An 11,722-nucleotide genomic window follows, 5' to 3' on the forward strand; every position below is an offset into this window, starting at 1 on the left:
AGAGAGAGAGCAAAACAAAATGTTTCCAATTAAAATGAAGATGAATTACAGGAGCCGGGTTCCCCCGCCGCGGCAGTGGCATTTTCTCATGCTTCTAAAAAAAAAAGGGGGGCTCAGAGACGGGTCATTAAGCGTCGATGGTGGCGCTTCGCGAGACCTCAGCTCCGCTCAGCTCAGCTCAGCTCAGCTCAGCTCAAATACTGTTTGCCAGAAGCACAAAGCCAGCCAGTAGGGAGGAGAACATTTGGACACTTTGGAGGCGCCGCTGGACATGCATAATGCAACTCGTGGTGCGTTATGGATCATCTTGAAAGCGGTGGTCTTCAAACTGAGGACCATGACCTGCAATTTGGGGGTGTAGGTTGGGGGGGAGGGGTCATATGACATAATGAAGTCTTTGAACCGCTGGTGAAAAGAGACTTTGATTCTCTTGTCTTTCATCCACAACTGCTTCTAACAACGAGGCATAAATGACGACTGTATTGTTGTTGCCGGAGGCGTCTGTTTTTTTCTTCTTCTTTTCTGTTAAATGTTCGATAAAAACGCTTTGTGGCAGCTGTAGCTGTTGTGAAAGTGCTCTAGTTTTGTATCGTATAACAGCCAGTGTGAGGACAAGGGCTCCGAGCTGACACGGCTGGTGGGAGATGTTGCAGCCGAGGTTGCTGGGCAAAGAGCTTCACTTTTTCCTGGTTTCAGCAGCAGTGGTTTTTGATTGGCAGTTGAAGCATACATCAACATGGCTGCGGCACTTTAGAGTTGAAAGAATGGCTTCAGTCATTTGAACGCCTCATCTGGTATCACCCATCCACCACTCCCTCCCTCACACCGTCCCTCCCCATCCGTGCGTCCATCCATTTATGTATGTATGTATGTATGTATGTATGTGTGTATGTATGTGTGTGTGTGTGTGTGTGTGTGTGTGTGTGTGTGTGTGTGTGTGTGTGTGTGTGTGTGTGTGTGTGTGTGTGTGCGTGTGCGTGCGTGCGTGCATGTGTGTATGTGTGTGTGTATGTGTGTGTGTGCAGACAGTCATTCAGTCTTGAGGACTTTCTGCACCCTCTTTGTTGTATGAATCAGTTGTAGATGAAAGAGGATGGGATCAAAACGTCCTTTCCACCTGTGGATCAAGGAGGTCATGGTGAAATGTACACGTCTGCTACAAGCTAAATGTTGAAAGCAAACACGCACCTGTAGCATCCATTGTCCAATAGAGATTGTCTCACAGCTCCTGTCCCACGTAAATCCGCTTCAATTCCAAGCCGCGAAAGTTCCACATATGCATCGCCGCTTTGCGCTGACACCCTTTTCTTCTCATCGCGGCCTCCTCAAGTCATGCATTCATCCAACAGCACCAACCTTTTAGCTGAACAAAGTGGGGCTGTGAAAATTCTGTCCCTTACAGGTGCAAAAAAACACAATCGCCCCAGAGCTGTCCAGCGATGACAGAAGGCAATGACATTCCTCCCAATCAAAAACAGTGCTAGCATATTCATGCTGCCATTAAAGCCGATCTGCTCAGCAGAGTCTCTTCCTTGATGAATGTTGTGGCCAAAAATGCAGAAAAATAATTCGTGTCTGTTCCACACAACGCACAACAACTCAAAGTGACAAAAGAAAACACAAAAACAACAACAAAAAAGCAAGGCTCGTGAGAGCACTTGCTGACGGCTGCCTACTTGGGCGCCATCTTGGACTTCTTGTGCTGGACTGCATAGCTTCCACTAAATCATCTTTTTTTTCTTTTTGGCATTCAGATGCCTCTTTTGTTGCACGTGTGTGCGCGTGTGACTGAAAAGGCAAAGTGGTTGAGAAGCGCAAGCTCTCCAGGACTGAGTGGTTGGTGATAAAAGTAATTATAGCATTCAGTCGAGCTTGTCGGAAACTCAGGTAGCGCTGCCTTGCTGACACAATTATCCTCCGGCAACGGCTTTGCCTGTCTGTCGCTGACAATTACGATGTGGTGACGGATGTCACACGAATCGCGCAGTGAGCCGCTTGAAAATAAATAAGCACTTGTGGTATTACAGGGTGGCATGCCCGTTTTGGACCAAATGACGTCCATGACATTTCCTCTTCGTTAAATAGCCGGGTAATGTTCATGGCGGTCTATCTGCTATTACTCCTCCTTTCATTCAGACACTTCCAGACATGCTGTGTGCCATCATATTCATTAGAGATAATTAGCCCAATTAAGCCACTGTCACTTTGCTTTTAGCTGATGAAGCTGAAAATTGCTTGATTTTCACCATCAGAAGCACTTGAACTACTAAGAGCCAGGCTGTTGCTTTTTGTGGGTAAAAAGAGGCACATTTCTATCTCGTAGGCGATGATTATTACGACTGCAGTGCATGTAGCAGCCCAAAAAGGTTTGTAAATGCCTATAGATACCACAAGTAGCAAATTATATATATATACAGTAAAGTCTCGTTATATCGATATCGGTTATATCGATAGTACTGCTTATTACGATACTACTTCTATGAACGCAAGGAGAAAATTTACATGCCGCAGGATCGGATATATCGATAGTCCGGTTATATCGATATTTTTTCCGACTCCCGAGAATATCGATATAACGAGACTTTACTATATATATATAGATATATATATATAATTTTTAGATTAATTTACTTTTAATTGATGAGACTATTGACTCTTGTTTTGCAGATTTTGCACGTGACAAAGCACATGTGCAAAATTTGTGAGATATCTTATTTTGAAAGAATTTTTAAATGTTACCATAGCAACCAGCGAGTTTGATTATGTTTTGAAAATACCAAGCTTTTCATTCGGGTCATATCATATTATTTTGTTGTATTTATCCTAAAAGGCCTGTCTCTGAAAATATTGTCTGACATTTAAACGGTTCATAGGGCAAAAAAAGGTTGGGGGCCGCTGGTATACAGTAAATTGCGAAGAATCTCTTGATTTCCTTCGGGACCCCACACTCAAAAGAAAACAAAACCCAGAATATCCATGCTTTAATCAATATAAAGATTTGCTTGTAACTTATTACCAACCAGGAGGAAGTCGTTTATTTTGACATTTCGTCATCGCACAATCCTGATCCACGGACAGTTATTTGCGCTCCTACAAGCACTGCACCAACAAGAGATTGCCTTGCGTATTCGGAAAAGCTTTTGATAGGAACAAATAAGAGAAGAAGGGCAGCTGCGAAAGAACTCATCTATTATTTTGTCTATTATTGAAGCCAGCTCCCAGTGAGTGAAGGCTCATTCAGCCCCAGCGCTTGCTGGGAGACTTCCGAATGAATGTTTCCTTGACAATGACAATGATAGCTCACCCAGATGGCATTTGTACGCTTGCTTATGTTTTCGAGCACAAAACAGTTTGGTGCCTTCAAGCCGCAGAGAAGCGTGCACAATTAAATCATTTTGATTATTATACTGTGTGGGGCTCAAACCTCGACGGTAATGTGAACTTTTTTGGGGAGTTGGGGAGGCTCATATGGAAGAGGACACGCCAAGGGTGAGAGTGGCTTATTTCTTGAGCATCAGTACGTTTTGAAAATCAGTTTATGTTATACAGTGATACCTCGGTTTACGAACACCTTGGCTTACGAAATGTTCGGTTTACACGTTAAATTTATGAAAATTTTACCTTGGCATACAAACTATTTTTCGGGAGACACACGGAGCTGCCACAATGAGTGATGTGTCGTTCACGAACGAGCCCGTTCTCCTGACAAGAAAATGGCAGCGGCTTGTTTTGGTCCTCTATTCCCCGCAACCAGTCGTCGGTTAAAGCCACGTGATTGGTCAAGAACACAGTAGTGAGGGGTGGGGGTTACAGACAGAGAGGGAGTGAGGCCGCGTTCTCCAAAAAACAAAATGGCGTCATCGGTTAAACCCACATGATTGGTCAAGAACGAGGGGGGGGGGGGGGTTAAACATTAAAGAGACAGGCAGACGACAGAGAGAGAGTGAGAAAACACACGCACACACACACACACACACACACACACACACACACACACACACACACACACAAATCAAAAGTGAAAAAAAAGTGAAATGCTGAGAAAATGGATAGAAAACTGTGAAATTTGGACTCGTTTCAACTTTGATGGTTCAAAAGCAGAGTGTAGACTGGAAGGTTAAATATCCCATCAATCAGGCTCCACAAACAACCTGCACAAACCATCTGTACACTTGATGCAAAAAGCTATCAACCCAGATAAACAGAACACAATTGATGAGGAATTAGATACAATTATCACAGAGAAAGCACCTACAAGGGATCATTCCTCAAGATGGTGAAAGAAGCCTATGTTCCCCATCAAGTGTTTAATGTTGCGGAAACCGGACACTTATTCCATCAAGCCATTAATGACCATCACAAATGTAAATAAAATGACTGTATTGTACAGTACAATTTATTTCTTTAATTATAATACTATAGCACATTTATTATACATAAAATAAGGTATATTTTGTGTAGTTTTAAGGCTTAGAAAATTAGAAAGTAGATAATTATGTTTTATCGGGACTTGAGAACGGAATATTAATAATAATTAATAATAATAATAATAATAATAATAATAATAATAATAATAATAATAATAATAATAATAATACATTTTATTTCAAGAGCATTTCAAAGCTTCAAAGCTCTCAAGAACACTTCACAGACAAGCATAGATACAATAATAAATAAAATACAATTATAAATAGAAACAAGAGAGAGCTATACAGAAAATGCAATTTTAAATATGTGGGTTTTGAGATGGGATTTGAAGGTAGGAAGAGAATCAATGTTACGAATGTTGGGAGGAAGTGAGTTCCAGAGTTTGGGGGCAGAGCAGCTGAAAGTTCTGTCCCCCATCGTGCTGAGATGGGTAGGGGGCACACAGAGGTGGAGGGAGGAAGAGGATCTGAGGGAATGAGAGGGAATAGAAATTTGAAGGAGGTCAGATAGGTGTGGGTGACAAAGTTATGGATAACTTTAAATGTATAAAGAAGAATTTTAAAGTTGATTCTATATTTGACCGGAAGCCAGTGGAGCCCTTGCAGGATGGGGGTGATGTGGTGAAAAGATGAGGTTCTAACTGAGTTCACCACATTTTTCTTTCGATGAATAGATTCTACATGGCGCGCAGCCAGTAATATCAGAATGGGCTGATGTGATAAAGTTAATCTCACGAGATAAATCTATGGCATTTTATTTTTTTCCTGTATTTCTCATCTCTGTCACCGCCTTCAGCGAAATCAAAGTTTCACCACCGCATTCTTTGTTCTTTTCCCTTTTTGTCTAACGGGAGGGAGAAGCGGGGAAGCCGTTACGGATTAATGGCATGGCGGCCGCGCGCAAAATCACCGGCGTGAGCCGAGGTACTGCATGTTAAATGATGAGCCATTATGGCGATTTTATAATGGAGCTCTAATTGGGTCTCGGTGGTACAGCTGCACCATTTTCACAGCAATTATTTCTCTTTCTGGCACTCCGCTTTTGTCGGGACTTCTTTTGTTCCACCTTTTATTTCTTCTTACTCATCCATCTTTTTTCACAAGAGCGTCCTCGGCTTTAGCGTCTTCTTACTGTCATAAATGTGTTGTGTCATCAAACGAGAATCAAAAGGCCAACCGTGAACATACTGTGAAGCAAAAAGCACACGGGTTGAACTTGGATATGATTGAAAAGCCAGAATATACGTTTATTTTTGGATGAGGCAGGGCAGAGGGCAAACCTTATTGTTTTGCTGCCGAATTTAATTTCCCTATTATTTTAACTTTCTTTTTTAATTTCAAAGCATTTAAAATGATGGTTAATTATATAAAGATTTTCAACAAGTCCCCATTACCCCACAAATAGCAGGTATTTGCTATACACGTTTGTTCTTGATATAATTTCGCTGATGCATCATTTGATGGATCATGGTCAGAATTCATAGTGGTGGCTAACAAGATGAACATGTCTTTATGAATGCCCGTTGCCAAACCTGGGTGTCATGGAAAATCAGCTAAATAACCAGTGAGATGTTAAAATCAAATTCAGTCCTCTGTTCTCTTCATATTGTATTTTGCATTTGAGTGTGAAATAGAAATGTGAAAACAATTTGCCGGTTTATTAATATTATCCGCAAATGAAAAATTGGACAAAAAAAACCTATATACAGTAAAGTCTCGTTATATCGATATCGGATATATCGATAGTCCCGGTTATATCGATACTATTTCGATGCACACACGGAGAAAATTACTTGCAAACAGGGTCGGATATATCGATAGTCCCGGTTATATCGATTTTTTTTCGGACTCCCTTGAATATCGATATAACGAGACTTTACTGTATATATATATATATATATATATATATATATATATATATATATATATATATATATATATATATATATATATATATATATATATATATATATATATATATATCAAGGGGGCGGCCCGGTAGTCGAGTGGTTAGCACACCGGCTTCACAGTGCAGAGGTCGCCGGTTCGCGTCCCGGTCCGGCCTCCCTGTGTGGAGCTTGCATGTTTGCATGTCCCCGGACCCGCTTGGGCCTTCTCCGGGTCCTCCGGTTTTCTCCCACATTCCAAAAACATGCATGGCAGGCAGATTGACCACTCCAAATTGTCCCTAGGTGTGAGTGTGAGAGTGACTGTTGTATGTCTTTGTGTGCCTTGCGATTGGCTGACAACCAATTCAGGGTGTCCCCCGCCTCGTGCCCGAAGATAGCTGAGATAGGCTCCAGCAACCCCCGCGACCCTAATGATGAATAAGCGGTACGGAAAATGAGATGAGATATACTTTCAAGTTCTAGTCAACATGAGAAGCTAATCGGTGCTTCTCCACACCTACATCATAGGCAGGAGACTTGGTCTCTAATCACAAAAACTGGTGTGTTCATGTTTTCAGATTCAGAATCAGAAAACCTTTAATCGTCCCACAATGGGGATATTTGCAGTCCACAACAGCAATTTGAAAGGAGATGGGGGCTGAAAAGATAAAACAAACAATAAAAATGTGATGAGACAAGTGTGATTTTGTGCTTGTGACTAAATTACAAGGTCGTGAATGAGGACCTGTGCATTCGTCCTGGTGCCCCGTATTTGAATAAGGTGACAGAATAACGGATGTTTCGTTGCGCTGAGGTGGATCAGTGTGACCATTGAAAAGCAGAGGTGTATGTGCCTTTAAGGCATGGGTCCCCAAACTTTTTCATGTGAGAGCCACATAACTTTTCCCTTATGTGATGGGGGGCCGTTGTCAGTTTGTAACAGAAAAAGTGTGACGATCGTAGGGGAGTCGATGAGAAGGTTTCTTCAGCCGTCATCTGTACTTTTTTGAAGGTGTCGGACGTTTCGCCTCCTATCCAAGAGGCTTCGTCAGCGAACTAAAGTCTGACTGGTCGTATCGGCCCTATTTATATATCCCTAATGTCCAGACATGGCGGCGCCGGACACAGCTATGATAGGGGTCTACTCTCAGGTTGGGGGGAGCAGAGGACCACTCCCTGTGGCCCCACTGATTCTTCCTACATTCCTGACTAACGACTGGCCCATTTCCCCCCCTCCCTCCGGTATCACCTCATCAGCATTACAAATGTTGTCTAACCTGTTTTGCCTAAGCAGGCTATTGTATGAACGATCTAAATTGAACCTCACCCCACCAGACCAGTTTAATGAAGGATTTTGCTGTTTTATAAGAATCGCTTCTTTTACCCCCCTTTCAAACCATCTACGTTCTTTTGCTAAGATTTTAACCTCATTGTCGTCAAATGAGTGGTTGCTAGCTTTTAGGTGCAAATGTACTGCCAATTGAGGCCTACTCGTATTATCCCTGCAATGTCTTTTTTGAGAATTTGTTGAGTCTCCCCAATGTACTGCTCCTTACAATTTTCATTCTTACAATGTATGGAATAAACTACATTACTTTATTTTTCATTTGGCAGCCTATCTTTTGGATGCACTAATTTTTGCCTTAACGTGTTTATCGGTTTGAAATAAGAAGGAATTTTGTGTTGCCAAAGGACTCGTTAAACAGGCCAGTCGTTAGTCAGGAATGTAGGAACAATCAGTGGGGCCACAGGGAGTGGTCCTCTGCTCCCCCCAACCTGAGAGTAGGGGGGATCATAGCTGTGTCCTGCGCCGCCATGTCTGGACATTAGGGATATATAAATAGGGCCGATACGACCAGTAAGCCTTTAGTTCGCTGACGAAGCCTCTTGGATAGGACGCGAAACATCCGACACCTTCAAAAAAGTACAGATGACGGCTGAAGAAACCTTCTCATCGATGGACCACTCCTGTACGACTGAGAGCTTACACAGACGGAATGTAGGGGAGCTTAAAAAAATTGTTTTCCAGAAAGCCACACATAACCAAATAACACTTTCCAGGTTCTTTACAGAAAAAAGTCAGGAAACAAATAATATCACTATTAATGAAATAAATAATAACTAAATCACCCTCTCTGAGTTCTTCACAGAAAAAAATGAGGAAATAAATAACACTATTTATGAAATAAAACATAACTAAATCTGTGTTCTTCATAGAAAAAAAGCCATGGAACATTAACTGTTGTGCCATGCACAATCTTAACAGATAAAAGTTCAGCTCAGTTGTCAGAGCAGAATCTTTTTTTTTTTTTTCATTTCATTTTCCGTACCGCTTATTCCTCATTAGGGTCGCGGGGGTTGCTGGAGCCTATCTCAGCTGTCTTCGGGCACGAGGTGGGGGACACCCTTAATTGGTTGCCAGCCAATCGCAGGGCACACAAAGACGTACAACAGTCACTCTCACACTCACACCTAGGGACAATTTGGAGTGGTCAATCTGCCTGCTATGCATGTTTTTGGAGTGTGGGACGAAACCGGAGGACCCGGAGAAAACCCACGCGGGTCCAGGGAGAACATGCAAACTCCACACAGGGAGGCCGGAGCGGGACGTGAACCGGCGACCTCTGCACTGTGAAGCCGGTGTGCTAACCACTCGACTACCGGGCCGCCCAGAGCAGAATCTCTCTGACACATATGAGCAGTCTCTTAAAGTTATTGTGTTCCTTCCTTATAATCCTTTTGTAGGTTCCAGTAGGCTTGTAGACACCGCTGTTTGCAGCTCTCTCTCATCAACTTCCCTGTGAAAACCACAAAGGAAGCAGGTTGAGTCAAAGTCAAAGTCAGCTTTATTGTCAAATATGCTAATATGTATGACGTACAGCACAGATGAAATTACTGTCCTCTCGGACCCAGCATGCAAGGCACTTATAACGACTTTAATGATAATGTTGAGAATGTGAACGAAGTGATACAGCACCTACACAGCACACTACATTTCACTACCAGTATGGCTGTAAAGATGGATTTTATCCCAGTAGATTTTATTATGATTATATTTGTTTATACTCAGAATGTCTCATTCAAGTCAGAAAAGTGAGCTTACCTATGTATGTTCATCAGTTTGAACTGTGGGTCTGAATCTGGCTGGTGTGAACTTGAATATCAGGTTCCATTCTAGTTACAGCCAGTCTCAAGCACTGATGCAAATTTTCTTCTGTCAATCTTTATCTCATCGGAGAATTCAGCAGTTTCCTGCGAGAAAAGCTTTTCTCGCAGATATACGTGCTGTTTGGATATGTGTCGTTTGGGAGGGCGGCATAGAAGTCAAAGAGACTGTTGGGCTTGAATGCGTCTTTCAGACCATCACAGTTCTGTAACTCAGGTCAAACCTCTCCATGGTTTGGTACACTTGGTCCTAAAATATCATCTCCCGTTGTAGTCCCTTTGAGACTTTGGAGGGCTGCCAGCTCCTCTCATATCTCATATATTTGCGCTAACTCCACGAATAAAAATGAGCAGTTGCGCTGTGTCTTGCACGTCCGTGCTCTCATCCAGTGCTAATGAAAAAAGTCAAATTATTCCGTCTTCTGCTGCAGCTGGGCATACACATTCATCCCGATTTCTTCACCGCGTCTGGTGATTGTACTCGCCGACAGACCTACGGCATTATATGCATCTTTCTTCTCGGGACACAACTCCTCCGCGACAGCATCCGTATATTTCTAAACAAACTCTCGGTCCGTGAAAGGCTTAGCGCTGCTTGCTATCAGCTTAGCAACCCGAAAGCTGGCCAGAACGGATCTTCTTCAGCTGAGCTTGGCGTACAAATGTATTCTGCTGAGATAGTAGTCCACTTTTCGCTTTGAGAGTTTGTCTGCTCGTATTTGGCCTTGTAAGCTATCGTACTTGTCTTTGTGACGGGATTCATAGTGTCGGTGAAGATTGTATTCTTTGAATACCGCCACCACCTCTTGACAGATGAGACAAACAGCCTTTTCTTTGCATTGAACATAAAAATAATCGTTTGTCCACTGCAGGTTAAATACCCTGCCTTCGGAATCAATTGTTCTCTTACCTAACCTTTTTGCCATTATTCCGTTCTCTCTTTGACAGGACGATTTACAAGAGAAAACGGGTCTGGGACTAAATAGAGCGCCAAACTCCCCTCCACTTCTTCATACGTCGCTTTCTTGTGTCGCGTCGCGACTCCTTTAGCGTTCTATTGTGAGCAGGCGTGTTTGTATTGTTCAATCATGATTATAAACAACATACATTCATTACATTGATTAAAATAGGAATAGATAGTGATTGAAAACCGACCTTTGACTTGTAAAAGGATTTTTTATTTTTCTGGAGGCAAAATAGAAAAAAAATCTGATAGCATTTCTGGTATTGTTCAGGGGGCCGGGCCAAATGTGCTGATGGGCTGGATACGGCCCGCGCGCCGTAGTTTGGTGACCACTGCTTCAAGGTAACAAACTCAAGATTCATGCAGTTTTTTTCTGTGAAAATACAAAAAAAATGGTCTCATCTCATGAACTGAAGTAGTTGAATCAGAACTTCGACTTCAACACAAGTCTTAGGAAGTACTGTATGCCTGTTTTTGCCATTGTGACTCGAGAGCGTGAGAGTACAGATAAATCGCAAGGAGACCTTTCAAAATATTACAGAGCACTTTTCTGTACCAAACTAATCTTATAGTGCGGGCTCTGGCCGGGATATTGGTGTAAGCTTTGCTGATGCTCATTTAGATTGTGTAATCACATTGCAGCAAAAAGCAAAAACAAAAAAAAAACTGGTAAAAGTGTTGTGCGCTACGGCGTAGCATAATTTCCATCAACCATGTGATATGTTTACTTGTAAGCCAGTAGACATATTTGATTGCTCACTTTAATTTCATGATAATGACCAACTAATGTCACCTTAGCCTTGGTGGCCCAAGCTATTATCAGCCATATAATTTAATTGATGGGAGAGAAGTGGGGCAAGGGGCCGGGGGAGGGAGGAGGGGGGTTAAGGCCCAGGGGTGATAAATAATGACACAGTCCAACCTTCCTGAGTTTACAAATAATACATAATGAGCTTCGGGGCCAGGCTTTGGCTAACCCCCGACTACGGTATTCGTAAACGGATCAGGGAACAAGTCCTGGCTGATTTGGCATGACTGTATTATACTATTGCCAAAAATCACTTCCACCAAAAAAGAGCCACAATGTACATCTTGATGTACAAAATGTTTTATTCTTTACATTCTGTTGCATTTTGCTTTGGGGTGGGTGTTTGAACAGATTAATGGAACTTCCATTCATTTCAATTGGGAAGGAGGATTTGAATTGCTTTGAGTTACGAGCGTGGAAAGAATTAATTCCTAAAAGGTACCAGTGTATACCATATAACTATTGATCC

Source organism: Hippocampus bargibanti, linkage group LG07 (assembly GCF_051943395.1).
Source record: "Hippocampus bargibanti isolate YZ-2025 linkage group LG07, ASM5194339v1, whole genome shotgun sequence".
NCBI lineage: Eukaryota > Metazoa > Chordata > Actinopteri > Syngnathiformes > Syngnathidae > Hippocampus > Hippocampus bargibanti.